The 18,252-nt window shown below is 39.6% G+C and overlaps 1 long non-coding RNA gene across 1 annotated transcript; it reads right to left on the reverse strand.

The window, feature by feature from the left end:
- Window positions 1-7,354: 7,354 nt before the first annotated feature.
- Window positions 7,355-17,915, reverse strand: LOC116508207. Its single transcript, XR_004255297.1, has 3 exons — window positions 17,770-17,915; window positions 13,235-13,358; window positions 7,355-7,553 (listed from the first exon to the last, which is right to left on the reverse strand). It is a non-coding gene; the product is annotated as an uncharacterized LOC116508207 (long non-coding RNA).
- Between the last annotated feature and the right edge of the window lie 337 nt (window positions 17,916-18,252).

Genomic DNA, 18,252 nt, shown 5'->3' on the forward strand with positions numbered 1-18,252 from the left:
GATGATCTCTCTAAATAAATTCAGCAAACACTTTAAAATTTAGAAATACATTGGATTTCCTATGTTTTTAACACAATGGCTTATTTCTTTCTCAGGAAATACAATAAACTCTGCTTTCTTATCTCTTTTTATAAATAAATCTTTAAAGCCTTGATAGTTAGTTTTTGTTAAGAAAAATCAATTAAGAATTACATTTATAATTTAACCTTGATAAAGAAAGACAACTTTATATTTGTTCTTTTCACTTTTAAAAATGATGATCTTTCATCCCTTTTAATAGTGTCCTAAAACTTTATTTCCTTTAATTTTCTCGTCTTTTTTAAAGGAACTCCTTTATACATGTAACATGTCTCTTATGTTAATCTAAGGTAGGAAAGTTGCCCAGGCCACTCTTCTGGTTTATTATTTGTGTGTTCCTTTTACTTAGTAAGACATCAGCCACTTAAATTTATAAATCCTTTGTAACACCTTTTTCCATTTCATTATGTATTGTGACTTGTCATTTTAAAATCCACATTCAACAGTCTCCATCTTGGTGATATTTTCCTCTATTTCTAATTTTGAAATTCTTTTTTTTTTTGGTAGCAGACAATATTAGGCAATTTCTAAAGGTGTTTTCATCAAATATCCTTAAATTATTTCTAAATTAAAATACTTCTCTCATTCTGCATAAGTGTAGCTCTTCTCCTTTAAAAATGGCCTTCAAAGCTCTCTTATAATATTTTTCTCTAGTTCACTTTTCCCCATGGAAGGTTTCTAGCACTTAGCTTCAACATCTTCATATATTTTTAATAGAATTTTAAATAACCCACAGGATGGATTTCAAAATCTTATTTGACTCCTTAATCCATTTATAACTTTCCAGAATCAGCATTCTAATCAGGATTTTCCTGTTTACTTCAAAATATTATTTTTTTAGTTCACGTATCAAACTTCTTTTGCTGAGCATAAAAAGGGAATCACTGTTAAATTGAAAATTGTCATTTTGAAGGTTCTTAATATACAAAAACAGGGAACAAGCAATTTCCAAATGAATAAGAAGGAAGTGTGTGAAACCAGTGTATATTTGAAGGCTCGAATCCACATCTTGGCCACACCACTGTGACCCTCTGTATGTAACTCTTGTGAGTTCCTTTGCCTGGAGAGCAATTTCAAGAAGCTTTTTTATTCACCAGCTCTTCATTCCACCATACATGTAGGCTATGCACAGAGTAGAGTCATTTCAGTCTGCCATTGCTTCCTCAGAAGTGCCTCTTTTATCCATTTTCTGATATTTCTTATATATATCCTTTGGTTCCCAACAACTTGGTACATTTCATTTATTTTCTGATTTAAATCTACAGGGCTGTCAAACTCATGTTGTCATGGCGGCATCACATGGTGTATTGCGACTTTTTTCTCCTTTGCTAAACCAGGATGGGCATGGCCAGCATGGAGGTATCTGGCCCATGGGCTGGGAGTTTGACAGCTGTGATCTACAGGATTCCTGGCTTTCTTCTTTTTTTTTTTTTTTTTTTTTTTTTTTTTTTTGCTGTCCTCGGAGATTCTTTATTGTATAAAATATTTTATTCAATTTTCACATTCCATTTGCAATCATTTATATACAGGGTATTTACTATAAGAAAAGAAAAAAAAAGAAAAAGGGAATAAAACGAACAAATAAAAAGGAAACACAACTCATCATTCACAACCCCACCTAACCCTTGCATCCTCCATACACCCCATCTACCCCCTCCAACTTTCCTTTCTCCCTCTAACACTCCCCTCCTACTTCCCTTTCCCCTCAAACCTTCCTTCTCCCCTTACTCCCCAGACACCCTCCTTACATTCCTCTTACTCCTTACATTCCCCTTACTCCTTCCTTACTCCTCCCTCTTCCTTCCCTCTACCTCCCTCCTTGGTGTATGCCTTTATTCGAGTATTGTTTGATCTGATAAAAGTAAAGTGAACCAAGGAAAATAATAATAATAATAATAAAAAAAAGAACCACCGTATATAAATACATTCTTGTTCTTATTAAAACTATATTAACACCCCCCCACCCCACCCCCCACAATCCCCATCCCTAATCCTCCCGACTTCCCAGGGCCCACACCTGGCACTACCTTCTATCTAAAATATCTTGTATACATATGGATTAAAAAATAAAAGTAATATATCAAAAAAAAAAAAGAAAAGCAATAGCAATAGCAATAGCAATAGCAGTAGACTTATATACCGCTTCATAGGCCTTTCAGGCCTCTCTAAGCGGTTTACAGAGAGTCAGCATATTGCCCCCAACAATCTGGGTCCTCATTTTACCCACCTCGGAAGGATGGAAGGCTGAGTCAACCCTGAGCCGGTGAGATTTGAACCGCTGACCTGCTGATCTAGCAGAGAAAGAAATGCAATTTCTTTTTTTTGCTTTCTTCTTTTCTGTGGATACTTTTGGCCCATCTTTGGCTTATAGTCGCAATTGTCAATTTCAGTTTAGGCAACTGCATTTTCTCTCATAAATTAGTGAAAAGCTCAGAGTAGATCCACTTAATGCTATGGGCCACTCACCATAGAGAAATATTCCTATGATTGATCCAAGAATGGTCCATTAACTCAATAATATATCCTCAATGCTAGAAATGCAAGATCCATTCAAGGGATTAAGTACCCGCTTTTAGTATAGAATAGATTGAATTGGAAGGAAACTTGGAGGTCTTTAGTCCAACTCCCTATTCAGGCAGGGAACCCTACATCATTTCAGCAAATGGTTGTCCAATCTCTTCTTAACAACTTCTAGTATTGGAGAATTCATAACTTCTGGAGGCAATTTGTTCCACTGAGTAATTGTTCTAACTGTCAGAACATTTCTTCTTAGTTCTAGGTTGCTTCTCTCCTTGATTAGTTTCTATTCATTGCTTCTTGTCCTGCCTTCAAGTGCTGTGGAGAATAGTTTGACTCTATCTTCGTTATGGCAACCCCTGAGATACTGGAACACTGCTATCAAGTCACCCCTAGTCCTTCTATTCATGAAACTACCCAATTCCAGCAACCGTTATATATATATTTTAGCCTCCAGTGCCTTAATCATCTTTGTTGCTCTCCTCTGCGCTCAACATCTTTTTTACATTGTGGCAACCAAAACTGGATGCAGTGTTCCAAGTGTGGTTTTCCAAGACATTATTAACTGGTACTAACACTTCACATAATCTTGATTCTATCTCTCCGTTTATGCAGCCTAGAACCGTGGTGGCTTTTTTGGCAGCTGTTGCACATTGCTGGCTCATATTTAAATGGTTGTCCATTAGGACTCCAAGATCCCTCTCACAGCTACTACTATTGAACAAGGTATCACATATTCTAAAGTTGTGCATTTGTTTTTTGTTGCCGAAATGTATAACTTACTATTTTTATTGAACCTGTCTTCAGTTTGCCTTTTTTTTACCAGACGTTTCCAAAGCAATTCCTAATGGATGCTTTAAAGTGGGGGATATATTGTATACACAGGATTATATTATAAACAGTGGTTGGCTTTGTTCTGTTCTAGCTTGATTGATAAGTTAACTATGACCAGATCATAAAATAAAATACAATACAATAGCAGAGGTGGAAGGGATCTTGGAGGTCTTCTAGTCCAGTGTTTTTCAACCACTGTGCCGCGGCACACTAGTGTGCCGTGACATAGTGTAAGATGTGCCATGGGAAAAACACCCACCGGGTGTTTTTGCCTCGGGACATCTCTGTATCCCGAAAGTTGCTTTCGGGACACAGGGATGCCTCTATTAAGTCCTTGCGGCCCCGCGTTTACTTTAAAAACGCGGGGACTGCCGGGAGGTAGCGCACGCAGGGACGTCACTGACGTCCCATGCATGCGCCCATAGCGGTGGGTCTGACTGGCTGGCCCTGAAAGCACCTCCCCAGGGAGCAGCCACCGACCTCTTCCTCGCCCGCGGAGTCGCAGGAGGAGGCCGAGCAGAAACGCCCCCGCATCGCGCCACCCCGCAGGAGACAAGCGGCAGGAGACAAGCTTGCTGTGGGCTGGCGGTGGACAAACGAAGCTGCTGCCGCCCGCCTGCTCACCCATCTCCGGCCAGTTACAGTGCTCGGCGAGTTGGGTCGTTGGCGCCATCTCCCGCAGAAAGCAGCGGTTCCTGCCCCTGCCCTCCAGTCCCTCTTTCCTGCCAGGACTCTGCTCCGAAGCCAAGCAGGAGGCGCCGGGCACCTACCGGGCAGGGCGAGCAACTAGGCTTCGGAGGGAAGTGGGCTGGGGGGTGGGGGTAGAGGCTGACCACTGGCAGTGTGGGTAGCGGAAGAGAGATCCCCGTTTGGACAAAGGAGGTCCTCACCTTCGCTCTCCAAGACTGCCCCAGGCAGCCGCCTGCCCGTCACCAATGCTCCCTTCCCTGGAGGAGGGGAACCCAGAGGCAGCCCGGGCTGCCAGGGGCTTTCTCAGGATGGGACAAAGGTGCCGCTCCCCTTCCCTGATTGGAGTGATCAGCTTCGTGGATGTCACTTTGGCCCTTCCTGCAGCCCCTTCAACCTTCACTGGGCAGGGAAAGATCCTTCCAAGCTGCCCGGGCAGGGGACCCTCCCCTCCCCCCCACTGCTTGGGTCCTCCTTTCTGTCTTCTAGGGCCTAGAATTACTTTATATATAGTCAATATAGGCACAGAGTTAATTTTTTTTAACATTTTCTAATGGTGGTGTGCCTCGTGATTTTTTTCATGAAAAAAGTGTGCCTTTGCACAAAAAAGGTTGAAAAACACTGTTCTAGTCCAACCCCCTGCCTAGGCAGGAAACCCTATACTATTTCAGAGAAATGCTATTCAACATCTTCTTAAAGACTTCCAGTGTTGGGGCATTCATAACTTCTGGACACAAGCTGTTCCACTGATTAATTGTTCTAACTGTCAGGAAATTTCTCCTCAGTTCTAAGTTGCTTCTCTCCTTGATTTATTTCCACCCATTGCTTCTTGTTCTACCCTCAGGTGCCTTGGAGAATAGTTGACTCCCTCTTCTTTGTGGCAACCCCTGAGATATTGGAACACTGCTATCATGTCTCCTCTAGTCCTTCTTTTCATTAAACTAGACATACCAGTTCCTGCAGCTGTTCTTCATGTGTTTTAGTCTCCAGTCCCCTAATCATCTTTGTTGCTCTTCTTTGTACTCTTTCTAGAGTCTCCACATCTTTTCTACATCATGGCAACCAAAACTGAATACAGTATTCCAAGTTTGGCCTTACCAAGGCATTATAAAGTGGTATTACTTCACATGATCTTGATTCTATCCCTCTGTTTATGTAGCCTAGAACTGTGTTGGCTTTTTTGGCAGCTGTTGCACACTGCTGGCTCATATTTAAATGGTTGTCCACTAGGACTCCAAGATCCCTCTCACAGTTACTACTATTGAGCAAGGTACCACATATACTGTACCTGTGCATTTTGTTTTTCTTGCCTAAATGTAGAACCTTATACTTTTCACCATTGAATTTCATTTTATTAGATAGTGCCCAATGTTCAAGTTTGTCAAGATCCTTCTGTATCTTAAGCCTGTCTTCTGGAGTGTTAGCTATTCCTACTAGCTTGGTGTCATCTGCAAATTTGACGAGTTCCCCATTTATTCCCTCATCCAAATCATTGATGAAGATGTTGAAGAGTACTGGGCCTAAAACAGAGCCTTGGGGTACTCCACTGCATACTTCCCTCCATGTAGATGCAGTTCCATTGAGGACTACACATTGAGTGTGGTTGGTCAGCCAGTTACAAATCCATCTGGTGGTGATGCTGTCTAACCCACATTCTTTTACTTTATCTAGTAGTAGGTTATGGTCTACCTTATCAAATGCCTTACTGAAGTCCAAATAAACTATATCGATGGCATTCCTCTGGTCCACTAATTTTGTCACTTTGTCAAAGAATGCAATAAGATTAGTCTGGCATGATCTGTTTTTGACAAACCCATGTTGGCTTTTGGCTATTACTTTGTTTACTTCTAGGTGTTCGCTAATTTGTTGCTTGATTATCTTTTCCAGAATCTTTCCTGGTATTGATGTCAGGCTGATAGGTCTATAGTTTTCTGGATCTATTTTTTTTTCTTTTTTTGAAAATGGGAACCACATCAGCTCTTTTCCAGTCCTCTGGCAGTTCCCAAATGCTCCAGGATCTCTGAAAGATATAGTTCAGTGTTTCTGAGATCTTATCTGCCAGTTCCTTCACAACCCTGGGGTGTAATCCATCCGGTCCTGGTGGTTTGAACTCATCTAGGGTAGACAGGTGTTCACTTACCATTTTTTTCCCTATTTCAATTTGTGTTCCTAATCTGATTTTTGTGGTGCTGTTTTTGATAGGTTGTTTTATCCCTTTGTGTAAAGACAGATGCAAAAAGTGAGTTAAATAGTTCTGCTTTCTCCCTGTTGCTTGTCACGTTTTTGCCACTTTCTCCCAGCAATGGACCAATTGTTTCCTTTTAAACTTTTTCTTGTTTTTAACATGTTGGAAGAAGCTTTTTTTTTGTTAAAAAGCTATAGATTAAAAAGCTTGCTGAATTGGTGAATATCTCTTTTCCCTGGAGAAAATTCGGGGAAATCATCTATGTAATTTTCATACCCAATACCTTTGGTAGAGATATTGGAAAGCCTATTTGGGCCTGGAATCAGAAGCTATGTCTAAACAAGAAAAACTTTATATAAACTTTATAGAGAACCAAAGTGTTGTAATATTTTGAATAGGGTAAACATTTAATGGGCCAGGATAGCAATCAACCAGGCTCAGATTCCTCCAGGGATTCCTATGGAAACTTCCATACTTTTGCCTTAGCAGTGCTTTCAAAGTATCCCACGTGGCATCCCAAATGGATCCAGTTTTTATTTAAAGTGTAATTTCTGAAAAGTTTGATCCAAATATCATTTACATTTGATTTTTAAGTATTTTGTGTTATCTGTAGTTGTACATGTGCATATTACACTGAATGACTTGGAATTCCAGTATTCTCATGAATGTTAGCTTGCATGTGACGATATCTGAATTGATGAACCAATGAATATCAATAATCATCTAAATAAAATTTGTGTTTTCAGTTTCTAGACTTGTGCACTTAGAAAATTCATCTGCCATTCATATAAGAGTGATCATTTTCCCCTACAGAACTTTTAGATATTCATTATCCCAAATTTTGTAAAATTGTGTCCAAGCAAAGTTAAACAAAAGAAGTGTGAAGCACTTGCAGTACTCAAGATAATACTAGGTAATTTCTAGGTAATTTCCACCTAATCACCAGGAAATTATACATTTGTCATGTTATTAATCTCAGTTTGGTCAACTTTTTATAATTAATATTTAATACTAGTTTGATACAGTAATGAAGTATAATAATTACAAATTAACCATTGCTATTGTAGAGCTTTAATATACCGATTAATAGGTTAAACAGTTATCCTTTTCCAGATTATATATTCAATCAAAATGTTTGTATCTCAGGAGAATTGCTTGCACTTCTTCCAGCCACCTTGTTTCAATTTCTTCTTCGGAACTCTTCAAACTATTCAGAGTTTTCCTGATAGTTTATACAGGACCTTGGCGTGGCCTATAAACATTTTTTTAAAAGAAACAAGAATTGCATATTTAGAAATGAGTGAGAATCATAAATCAGCAGCAAATCAATTTTAAAAATGCTAGTATTAATAGACAATGTTCTATAAAAGCCTACATTAGTATATTGTTCTAGAGTTATTAACATATTGTATATTTTTTCATTTGTTATATACCTTATGGCAGGGGTGTCAAACTTGCGTCACCAGGCAGCATCACATGATGTATCCCCCTTTGCTAAACTGGGCATGGGAATGGCCAACATGTGATACATCCAGCTTACAGACTGCGAGTTTGACAACTCTATGGGTTCAGTTGCCCCCATCCCCAGAAGCAGCATTTGTTCACAACATTTTTTGATATATAAGAGAATTACGGTTATGATGGGAAATAATACAGCTGATTGGGGGGGAAAATCACAATAGAACGATAAAGGAATGGAAGGGGTGAAGCCATTCATTGATCGATTATTTTAAAGAACTCTGTGGGAAAGCACACAGGACAACTAAAGAAGGGAGTATAAGAAAAAGACTTAATTGTCAAGATGGACAAATCTCATCATAATACTTCAAAGTTATTTCAAACGATAGAAAAGTAATGCTCAACAGGAATGTAGAAAGAATCAATAGGCCAATACAGTTTTTTATTGTGAAATCCGTAGAGGAAGTGGAGTTGCTATCTTTATAAAAAGTCCCTAAATCTAAAAAATATTCAAGTTACGCATGAACTCGCTCTTCCTGAGACCATTGTCTGCGAGCTGTCCTTAAATACCACACTTAACTTCTTAGTATCTTACATCATACATGCGAACAAGATAACTTCACTACTATTGTGGGCTGCGTCCTGCCCACACCCTCTTATCTTTCTTGTTGACCTCAATCTACCTCTTATTAATTGGACCCTAAACAAATGTACAACTGAACCCATACATGCAACCTGTGCAATGTTGTTATTAGTCTGGGACTAGATCAACTAATAACTAACAACACTAGACTCAACAACTGCCTTGATCTCATCTTCTGCAACAGTTTAAACTCAATTTATGGACTACAAAGAAAGAATCCTTTTCCAACAGTGACCACAGCATGATTGACTTTTGTCTCAATATATCATATTTTTGAATTATAATACGCACCTTTTTTCCTCAAAAAAGAGGCTGAAAACTGAGGTGCATCTTATACATTGAATACAGCATTTTTTTGCCTCCCAAAGCCCCACCCTCTTCACCAAAGTGGCTGTGCATACCCTTATGGGGGCTTTCAGAGAGCTCCTGGGGGCTGGGGAGGGCAGAAATGAGCAAGCAACAGGCCGTTCTGCCCCTCCTCCAGCCCCCAGCAGCACTTTATAAGCCTCCATAAGGATATGCATGCAGGTTTTTTTTGACAAAAAAGGCCCATTTTCACAAAAAAATGGGCCATTTTTGAGAGGTTTGCAAAGTGCAAACAAAATTAATTTCTCCCTTTCGGAAAGCTCTTAACTGATTGATGAGAATAGATTGATCAAGTGCTTTGCCAGCAGAAACAAAGTTTTAGGTGCTGCAGAATGTCAGTGATTTCCTTCTCCAGCACATGGATAAATACACCTGGAAACATCTACCTACCTACCTACACACGCTCTCTATATATCCCTCTATCTACCTACCTACCTACCTACCTACCTACCTATTCTCTCTCTCCCCCTACCTATCTACTGTATTTCTCTCTCTCTCTCTCTCTCTCTCTCTCTCTCTCTCTCTCCCTACTTACTCTCTCTCCCCCCTCTATCAACCTATGTACCTAACTACTCTCTCTCTATCTCCCTACTTATCATATTTCTTTCTGTCTCTCTCTCTCTCTCTCTCTCTCTCTCTCTCTCTCTCTCTCCCTCCCTCCCTCCCTCCCTCCCTCCCTCCCTCCCTTTCTCCTTACCTATCTACTGTATTTCTCTCTTTCTATCCCTCTATCTACCTACTTACCCACCTACCAGGGCTGGATTCCTGCCAGTTCTAACCTCTTCTATAGAAGAAATTCCAAAAATCTACAGTGCTGTTTAGAACCGCTTTCAGCTCCTTCCCCCCACTCGTCCGCACATCATCAAGATGAAGAGCGAGAGGAGGAATTCTGGGAGTTGAAGTCCACGTCTTAAAGCTGTCTAAAGGGTTAAGGGTGCAAGGGCCTTGTAACTTGACAGCTTTAAGACTTAGCATAGCAGTTAGACTTATATAGCAGTTAGACTTATATACCGCTTCATAGGGCTTTCAGCCCTCTCTAAGCGGTTTACAGAGTCAGCATATTGCCCCCAACAACAATCCGGGTCCTCATTTTACCCACCTCGGAAGGATGGAAGGCTGAGTCAACCCTGAGCCAGTGAGATTTGAACAGCCGAACTGCTGAACTGCAGTCAGCTGAAGTAGCCTGCAGTGCTGCATTTAACCACTGCGCCACCTCGGCTCTTCACACTTCAATGCCAGAGTTCCTGAGCCAACATGACTGGAGGAGGAATTCTGGGCATTAAAGTCCACAAATCTAAAAGCTGTCAAGTTTGAACACCCCTGTTTTTTTTTTCTAAAGGGTTAGGGGTGCAAGGATCTTGTAACTTGAGAGCTTTAAGACTTGCGTGCTTCAAATGCCAGAGTTTCTGAGCCAACATTTTGGTTGCTAAGCAAGTGCAATGTTAAGTGAGTTTCACCACATTTTACAAGTTGGCCATTCCCACCCAGTCACATGGCTGGCAAGCCACTCCCACCAGGTCACATGGTTGGCAAGCCACTCCCACCCAGACACATGGTTGGCAAGCCATGCCCACAAAGCAGGCCACACCTACAATAGAGGTTCTAAAAATATTTAAACCTATCACTGCCACCTATCTACTCTCTCTCTCCCTCTTCCCCTCTACCTATGTACCTACCTACTCACTCTCTCTCTCCCTACCTATCTACTGTATTTCTGTCTCTCTCTATCTCTTTCTATTTCTCTCTTTATCCCTCTACCTACCTACCTACCTACCTACCCACCTACCTACCTACCTACACACTCTCTTTCTCTCCTACCTACCGTATTTCTCTATTTTGTATTCTATCTATCTATCTATCTATCTCTATCTATCTCTATCTATCTATCTATCTATCTATCTATCTATCTATCTATCTATCTATCTATCTATCTATCTATCTATCTATCTATCCCTTTATCTACCTACCTAACTACTATCTATCTCTCCTTACCTACCTACTATATTTCTCTCTCTTTCTCTCCCTCTGTATCCCTCTATCTACCTCCCTACTTTTTTAAAAATTTGCCTCTTCAAAACCTTGGTACATCTTATACTCCAATGCGTCTTATTCTCCGAAAAATACAGTACATCCTTACAAAAATCATAATAATGATAGGCTGCCCAATTATAACTTTAAAATAGCCAACTATGATCTCATAGATGCAGATCTTTCATCTCTTGATTGGCACATTCTATTCACTGTGGAGATGGGTTCCTACTGGTATGGTCCAGTTCGATTGAAGGGTAGTGGAAATTGGCCATACTTTTCTGTACTGGTAGTGATGCCAGCCTGTCGATGCCCCCATAGCGGTATGGTCCCCTGGCCTGCCCCAGCTCACTCCCTCCCCTCCGGTCACTAATTGCTCACTCTCTTGCCTAGTCTACCCACACCATGCTTGCCCTGCCTGCCTACCTATCCGTCACTTACTGACTTGCTGATCACCCCACCTCTGAGATCCCTATATATACCATAGTCACCACGTAGCCACTACCTTTATTGGCTTGGGTCTCACATCATCTTATTGACTTCCTGATCTCTCTGACTCAATCCTTGCTGACTTCACAACCTGCCTGCCCTGCTGTGTTACTGCTGCCGCCTCCTGCGGCTGCCTAAAGGTAAGTAAGCCTAAGGCTGTGACTTTGCAGGGCGCAGACGGTAGGGGGAAGCTATCAAGAGTGCCGGCAGGCTTCACTGTCTATGCGAGCCCGGACTGGCTGAGGCCTTCCTTGCCACCACTCCCCGGGCTTGCATAGACCGTGAAGCCTGCTGGCACTCAGCAGATAACTTTCCAGGGCATGTGGGGGGCAGGAAGAACCACCGCAAGTACCATCAGGCTTGGGGTCTAAGCCTGGGGACCCGGCTGAGGCTTTCCTTGCTGCCATCCCCAAGGTCCTGTAGACCATGAAGCCTGCTAGCACTTGGCAGGTGACTTCATGGGACATGCCAACGGACGACAAGAACCACCATGAGTGCCAATGGGCTTCACGTTCTACGTGAGCCCAGGGACCGGCTGAGGCCTTCCTTGCCACCAGTCCCCAGGTTCATGTAGACCACGAAGCCCACCAGCACTTATTGGGTGACTTTATGAGGCTGTGCTGTGGGGCAGTAAGAATCACTGAGAGTGCCTGTGAACTTCATGATCTATGCGATAAAACAAATCCCATGTGAAAAAGTATTCAAAGCCAACAGGCTTGAAATTTTGAGCTTAAACAACTTAGAACTGCATCGCCTTGGGTCTGCCCTAAGCATAGTAAATAAAATTATCTGCTACAATGTCCTACCTGTCAACAACTTCTTTAGCTTCAGCCACAATAATACACAGGCAAACAATCAATACAAACTCAAAGTAAACAGCTCCAAATTTGATTGCAGAAAATACAACTTCAGCAACAGAGTGGTCAATGCCTGGAATGCACTAGCTGACACTGTGGTTTCTTCCTCTAAGCCCCATAACTTTAACCTTAGATTGTCTAAGGTTTAGACTGACCTCACCCCATAACCGCACCGATGTGCCAACCATCCCTGTCCTAATATTCCTTTTTATTCGTATCCATTTTATGTATTAAAAATCATGTTTATACTTATATATGTTATCTGATACATGCTTGATGAAATAGATAAAAATGTTCTATGATGGATTTGGGTAAAAGAATAGAAAACAATAACAAGAGCATCATATTATTATGACATCAGCTGTTCCCTTTTTGTATAGGAATCAACCTGGAGTCCTTGTGATCCCACAAGTGGTCTAAGACCAACTGCTCTTAAATTCTGTTAATCTTTATTTAGCGCCAAAATAACACTGATGATTAGTAAATTCCTGTGCATCGACATGAGCAATTAATTGGAACCTAACATGTGGCCTTGATCTTCTGCATCTGATATGTAGATGTAAAGTATAGATATAGGTACTGGTAAGCTAGAAGGCTGCCCAGGTAGAGACCAATTCTGGGTGGTTGATATTACTGAGAATAAAAAACAACCATAAAGAGACTACATATATGTGGAGATACCAAGTACAAAACACCAAACCCCAAGGGCTGTAGAGCTCCCTACTCAGGAGTCTGGCGAAACAACCAGGTTCTTAAAGACTTCCTCAACCCAATTATATCAGAGAGATATGCATCTTAAGAAAAAGAAAAATCCAAAGTGATTTTAGTAGTATTTAAATTAAAAATGTTTTATTGGCAACTAAAACTATCACATTTATACTGCTGCAAATAATATCAAAAATTACTTCTTTAAATATTTCTCTTTTTCTTTCTCTTTTTTATCTTTCTTTTATTTTAATAATTTTTCACTTTTTCTTTAATTTTTCATAATTTTTTATCTTTCCTAGATTTATGTTTCCGTAGTTTTAAATCTTGCACTACTGCATTTGTTTAGAGCAGAATAAGAGATTCAGGTATATAATGTTGACTTACCATGTACAGCAAACGAAACCACCAGCACAGTCTCCTGATTGTACACTAGGAAATGGACATGATGCTCTACAGGTGCCACCACTTTGGAAACAAGCAATGTTAGCAGGGTCTCTTTGGCCAGTTACTGCATAAAAAGGGGGAGAAATACTATTGGCATTTTGGAATCTGTATTTATTTATTATTACAAATTATATTTTATTCTTTTCATAAATGTTACATGTTTCATGATTTACATTCATTTTAGAAATAATAATAATAAGAAGCCCAAAATATTAGGAACACTACTTGAACACTGTTGGCATTGACAAAATCCCTATCATTTAATAGTTATAGTAGAAGGCACCTTTACTTGGAACAGCTTAAATCTTTTGACAAAACCTGTAATAACATCAAACAACAACATCTACCTATCCCCCATTCATTGGGAAGGACTTGATAGGTAGATAAATGTGCCAGATCTAGTCTAAAGTTCTGGCTGACTGTCCAACAAACCAATAATAATAATGATTCTGGTGTTGATACTGTACTAGGAAGTGATGTGAGCCCATTCTCACCTATGGAAGTTGAATGGCTGTATAGAAACTACTAGTGGAGATGACAGTATATTGGCTCAGCTATTTAAAATCCTAAAAGATTATGCTGTTAAAAGTGCTGCACTCCAGCAAATTTGGAATACTTAACAATGGGCACAGGATTAGAAAAGTTCAGTTTACATTCCAATCCCAAAGAAGGGCAATGTCAAACAATATTCAAATTACTAGGCAATAGTGCTCATTTGACAAGCTAGCAAGCTCCTGCTAAAATCCTATATGCTAAACTTCAGCAACAAGTGAACTAATCACTTACCAGATGTATAAGTTGGATTTTGAAAAGCAGAGGAACTAGAGATCAAATTAAAGCATTCACCGGATTATGGAGAAACCATCTACTTGATTATACTAAAGCCTTGGATTGTATGAACTGCAAAAGTGTAGCAAGTTCTTAAAGAGACAGAAGTGCCACATGACCTTACCTATCTCCTGGGAAACCTGTATGCAGGTCAAGAAGCAACAGCTAGAACTTGACATGGACCAATCAATTGGTTCAAAATAGAGAAAGGAGTACTAAAAGACTATATATTATGATCCTGTTTATTTAACTTATATGCAGAGTACACCATGCACAATGCTGAGCTGAATGACTCACAAACCAGAATTAAGATTGCCAAGAGACATATCAACAATCTCAGATAAGCAGATGATCCTACACTAATGGCAGAAAGTGAAGAGGGTAATGAGGGTGAAAGTGGAGAGTGCAAAAGTTGGCTTGAAACTAACATTAAAAGCTAAGGTCATAGCATCAACTTCCATTATCTCCTGGCAAGCAAGTAGAAGGGGAAGAAATGGAAGATTTTATTTTCTTAGACTGCAAGACCACTTCAGATGGCAACTGCAACTATGAAATTAGAAGACTCCTGTTCCTTGGGAGGAAAGCTATGGTAAACCTAAGCAGCATATTAACAAGATAGACATCACTTTGTCAACAAAGTTTTGCAGAGTCAAAGCTATAGCTTTTCCAGCAGTAATCTATGGCTGTTAGAGTTGAATTATAAGGGAGGTAGAGCACCAAACAATTGGTGCTTTCAAATTGTGGTTTTGGAGAAATCTAAAGGAAATCAACCCTCATTTTTCTTTGGAAGGACAGATACTGAATCTGAAGCTCAAATACTTTGGCCACCAAATGAGAAGAGTGGATTAATTGAAAGGATCTTGATGTTGGAAAGATTAAAGGCAAAAGGAGAAAGGGACAGATGACACATTTAGAAAGTGTCATTGACATAATGAACATGAACTTGGGAAAACTCAACTGATATAATGGAGGACCAGGCGACCTGGTGAGCTATAATCGATAGGCTTGGACAAAACGTAGCAAGAGGACAACAACAAGAAGAAACATTACTGTAGGCTATATATTTATTTGATTGGATTTATGTGTCACCATCTCATCTAGAAGTGACTCTTTGAATATTGAATTTAAAAGAACTTAATAAACTAAGATAGAATTAGGACAACAGTGATATGCTGCAAAAAAAATCCTCAGTATTGTTTACAATTACCATTTACCATATAATTCATATAATACATATCTTAATTCCTATAATGTGTGCTACCAGCTATATTTCATGTTTCCATCATTTCTGCAACTGCTTTAGTTTCCCCATTAAATTCTGAGGCTAGAACTAACCTCTTCTATGAAGCTATTCCATCAGAAAGTGAAGGCCCTTAAAGAAGCTGGAGAATTTAAGAGAGGTTTTCAACTAGCTGATTTTGAAGAATTTCAGAATTACCTGGTGGGGGAGGGAATTAGAAGCAGATAAACCTTTCATGGGGGGAGAAAACTGGGGAAATCAAGAGGCAAATTTCAGATTTACTGAAAAAAAGCATATGTTAAGCAACATAGCATTTTAATAGTAGATCAACTTATGTAAATGTAAATTTGTTAGGGGGATCATTCTTCTATAATAATGCCATGAATTTTCTTAGCTGTTTACCCTTTTTTAAAAAAAAAAAATATCATTTTTCTTTTTCTCCAGTCATATTTGAGAGGGATACTGTTGGAAATATAATAAATGACATAAATAATATTTTGTGAGTGTATCTTCAGACATTCATCTTGAAATATTGGCAGATGAGTCTTCCCATAGGTATAATAATGTTTAACAATGTTTTACAAGTTTTCCTACTTTTCAGGATATATCAATGCTTTATTCTATTGGATTTGGCACATCCAATAAAATATGTCCATTTTGTCATTAAGCAGAACAAATCTTTGTTCAGAGACCAGCCTCAGGATTAAAGTCTGAAGATAAACTAGAATAAGAATAAGAATAGAATAGAATAGAATAGAATAGAATAGAATAGAATAGAATAGAATTTGTTATTGGTCAAGTGTGATTGGACACACAAGGAACTTGTCTTTGGTGCATATGCTCTCGGTGTACATAAAGAAGAATGAAATAGAATAAATTCATCAAGAATCATAAGATACAACATAAGATATAATGCTTAGTGATAGTCATAGGTTAATAATAAGCAATCAAATTATACTAGGAAACAAACAATATCAATTTTAAAGATACAGGTAACATGGTTATAGTCATAAGTGGAAAGAGATAGGTACTAGGAAAGAGATAGGTGCTAGGAAGGAAGAGAAGAATAATAGTAATACAGTCTTAGTAGATAATTTGACAGTGTTGTGGGGATTAGTTGTTTAGCAGAGCGATGGCATTCAGGACAAACTGTCCTTGTGTCTAGTTGTTCTGGTGTGCAGTACCCTATAGAGTCATTTTGAGGGTAGAAGTTGAAACAATTTATGTCCAGGGTGTGAGGGGTCTGTAGATATTTTCTTGGGGGCTCCTGTGCTAATTGTACAGGTATCTGATATGATTTTGCCTAGTTTCACCTGCTGCTTCCTGTCTGTTAGGAAGCTTATGATCCATTTACAAGTGTGAACAGGTACAGCTAGATGATTTAGAAGAATATCTGGAATGATGGTATTGAATGCTGAGCTGAAGTCTACAAAGAGGATCCTTGCATAGGTCTTTGGAGATTCACGATTTTCTAGGATGTAGAAAATCATTCTAGGATGAGCCATATTAACAGTGTCATCTGTCAATCTATTTGCTTGGTATGCCGATTGCAGGGAGTCTAACAGCGGATCTGTGGTGGTTTTCAAGTGGGACAGCATTAGCCTTTCAAAGGTTTTCATAACTTCAGATGTTAAAGCAACTGATCTGTAGTCATTCAATTCCTTGATGGTAGGCTTCTTCGGCACTGGGATGATAGTAAAGTGTTTGAAGCAAGAAGGAGCATAGCACATCTCTAGTGATTTATTGAAGATTTGGGTGAAGATGGAGGCCAATGGGTCAGCAAAGACTTTTAAGCAAGAAGGAGTTATCTTGTCTGGGTCTGGAGCTTTTACTGGCTTTTGTCTGGGAAATAGATCTTGCACTTCCTTTTCTGTGATCACTAGAAGTTGTGAACCCAAAGGGATGGGATCAGTTGTAATAGGTTTAGCTGTTGTTGGTGTGAGATGGGGTCACAAGGATGGAAAGCTGAATCTACCTTAAGCCTGATGAGATTTGAACTGCCAAATTGCAAGCAGCTGGCACTCAGCAGAAGTAGCCTGCAGTACTGCACTCTAACCACTGTGCCACCATGGCTCAAGATATTATTTTATCTTATTTATTTTATTTCCAACAGTATCCCTCTCAGATAAGATGGGGAAAAAGAAGAAGGATTTATTTTGCAAAACTACTAAGACAGCATAGCATTATTATAGAAGGCAAGTAGATATGATCCCCCTGAGACATTTCTTGTTGGAAAAATGGTGTGGGAACACTCCTCTTACCTTTTGTAGATTGAAATACTCTTAACACTCTTTGACTGGTGGTCAATACCAAAAATAAAATAAGTAAACATTCCTTGTGAAAAGCATTTGAAATTACTCTCAAGTACACTTCTCCTCAAGACCATCTGGGTCATTTCAGTTCTTACCTGTGACTGCTTGGTAGGAAAGCATGAAGATGGCAACAAGGAGGAGAAAAGCCTTCATGATTGAAGCTCAGAGCAACCAGTTCAAGAAGCAGGAGTCTCTAAGTCAGGTGAAGTGGGACTGAGCAGTTCTTTGCTGGGGCTATTTATGAAGCTTTAAGGAGCACAAGGGTCAAAGGTGGCTTAATTTGTGGCAACCTGAGGGAATGACAACATCACAATTACATTGGCATTCTTTTTAAAAAAATCTACCTTCTGGTGGGCTGTTTCGTGAAAGGATTCAGGATTGGAGGAGAAAAGAGGTGAGTTTCAGAACAAAGTTCAGTAAGTTAAGCATTTACTCTCCAGCAGAAATTCAAATGCAAGATGTGAATGTCCTCTGCCCTTGCTGTTATTTGGCATTGAAAGATGTAATCCTTCTATACATCAGATTCTAGATATTAAAACAGCAATCATAGCAGATATCCATCTTTTTTGTAGATATGT

Source organism: Thamnophis elegans, chromosome 4 (assembly GCF_009769535.1).
Source record: "Thamnophis elegans isolate rThaEle1 chromosome 4, rThaEle1.pri, whole genome shotgun sequence".
Taxonomy (NCBI): domain Eukaryota; kingdom Metazoa; phylum Chordata; class Lepidosauria; order Squamata; family Colubridae; genus Thamnophis; species Thamnophis elegans.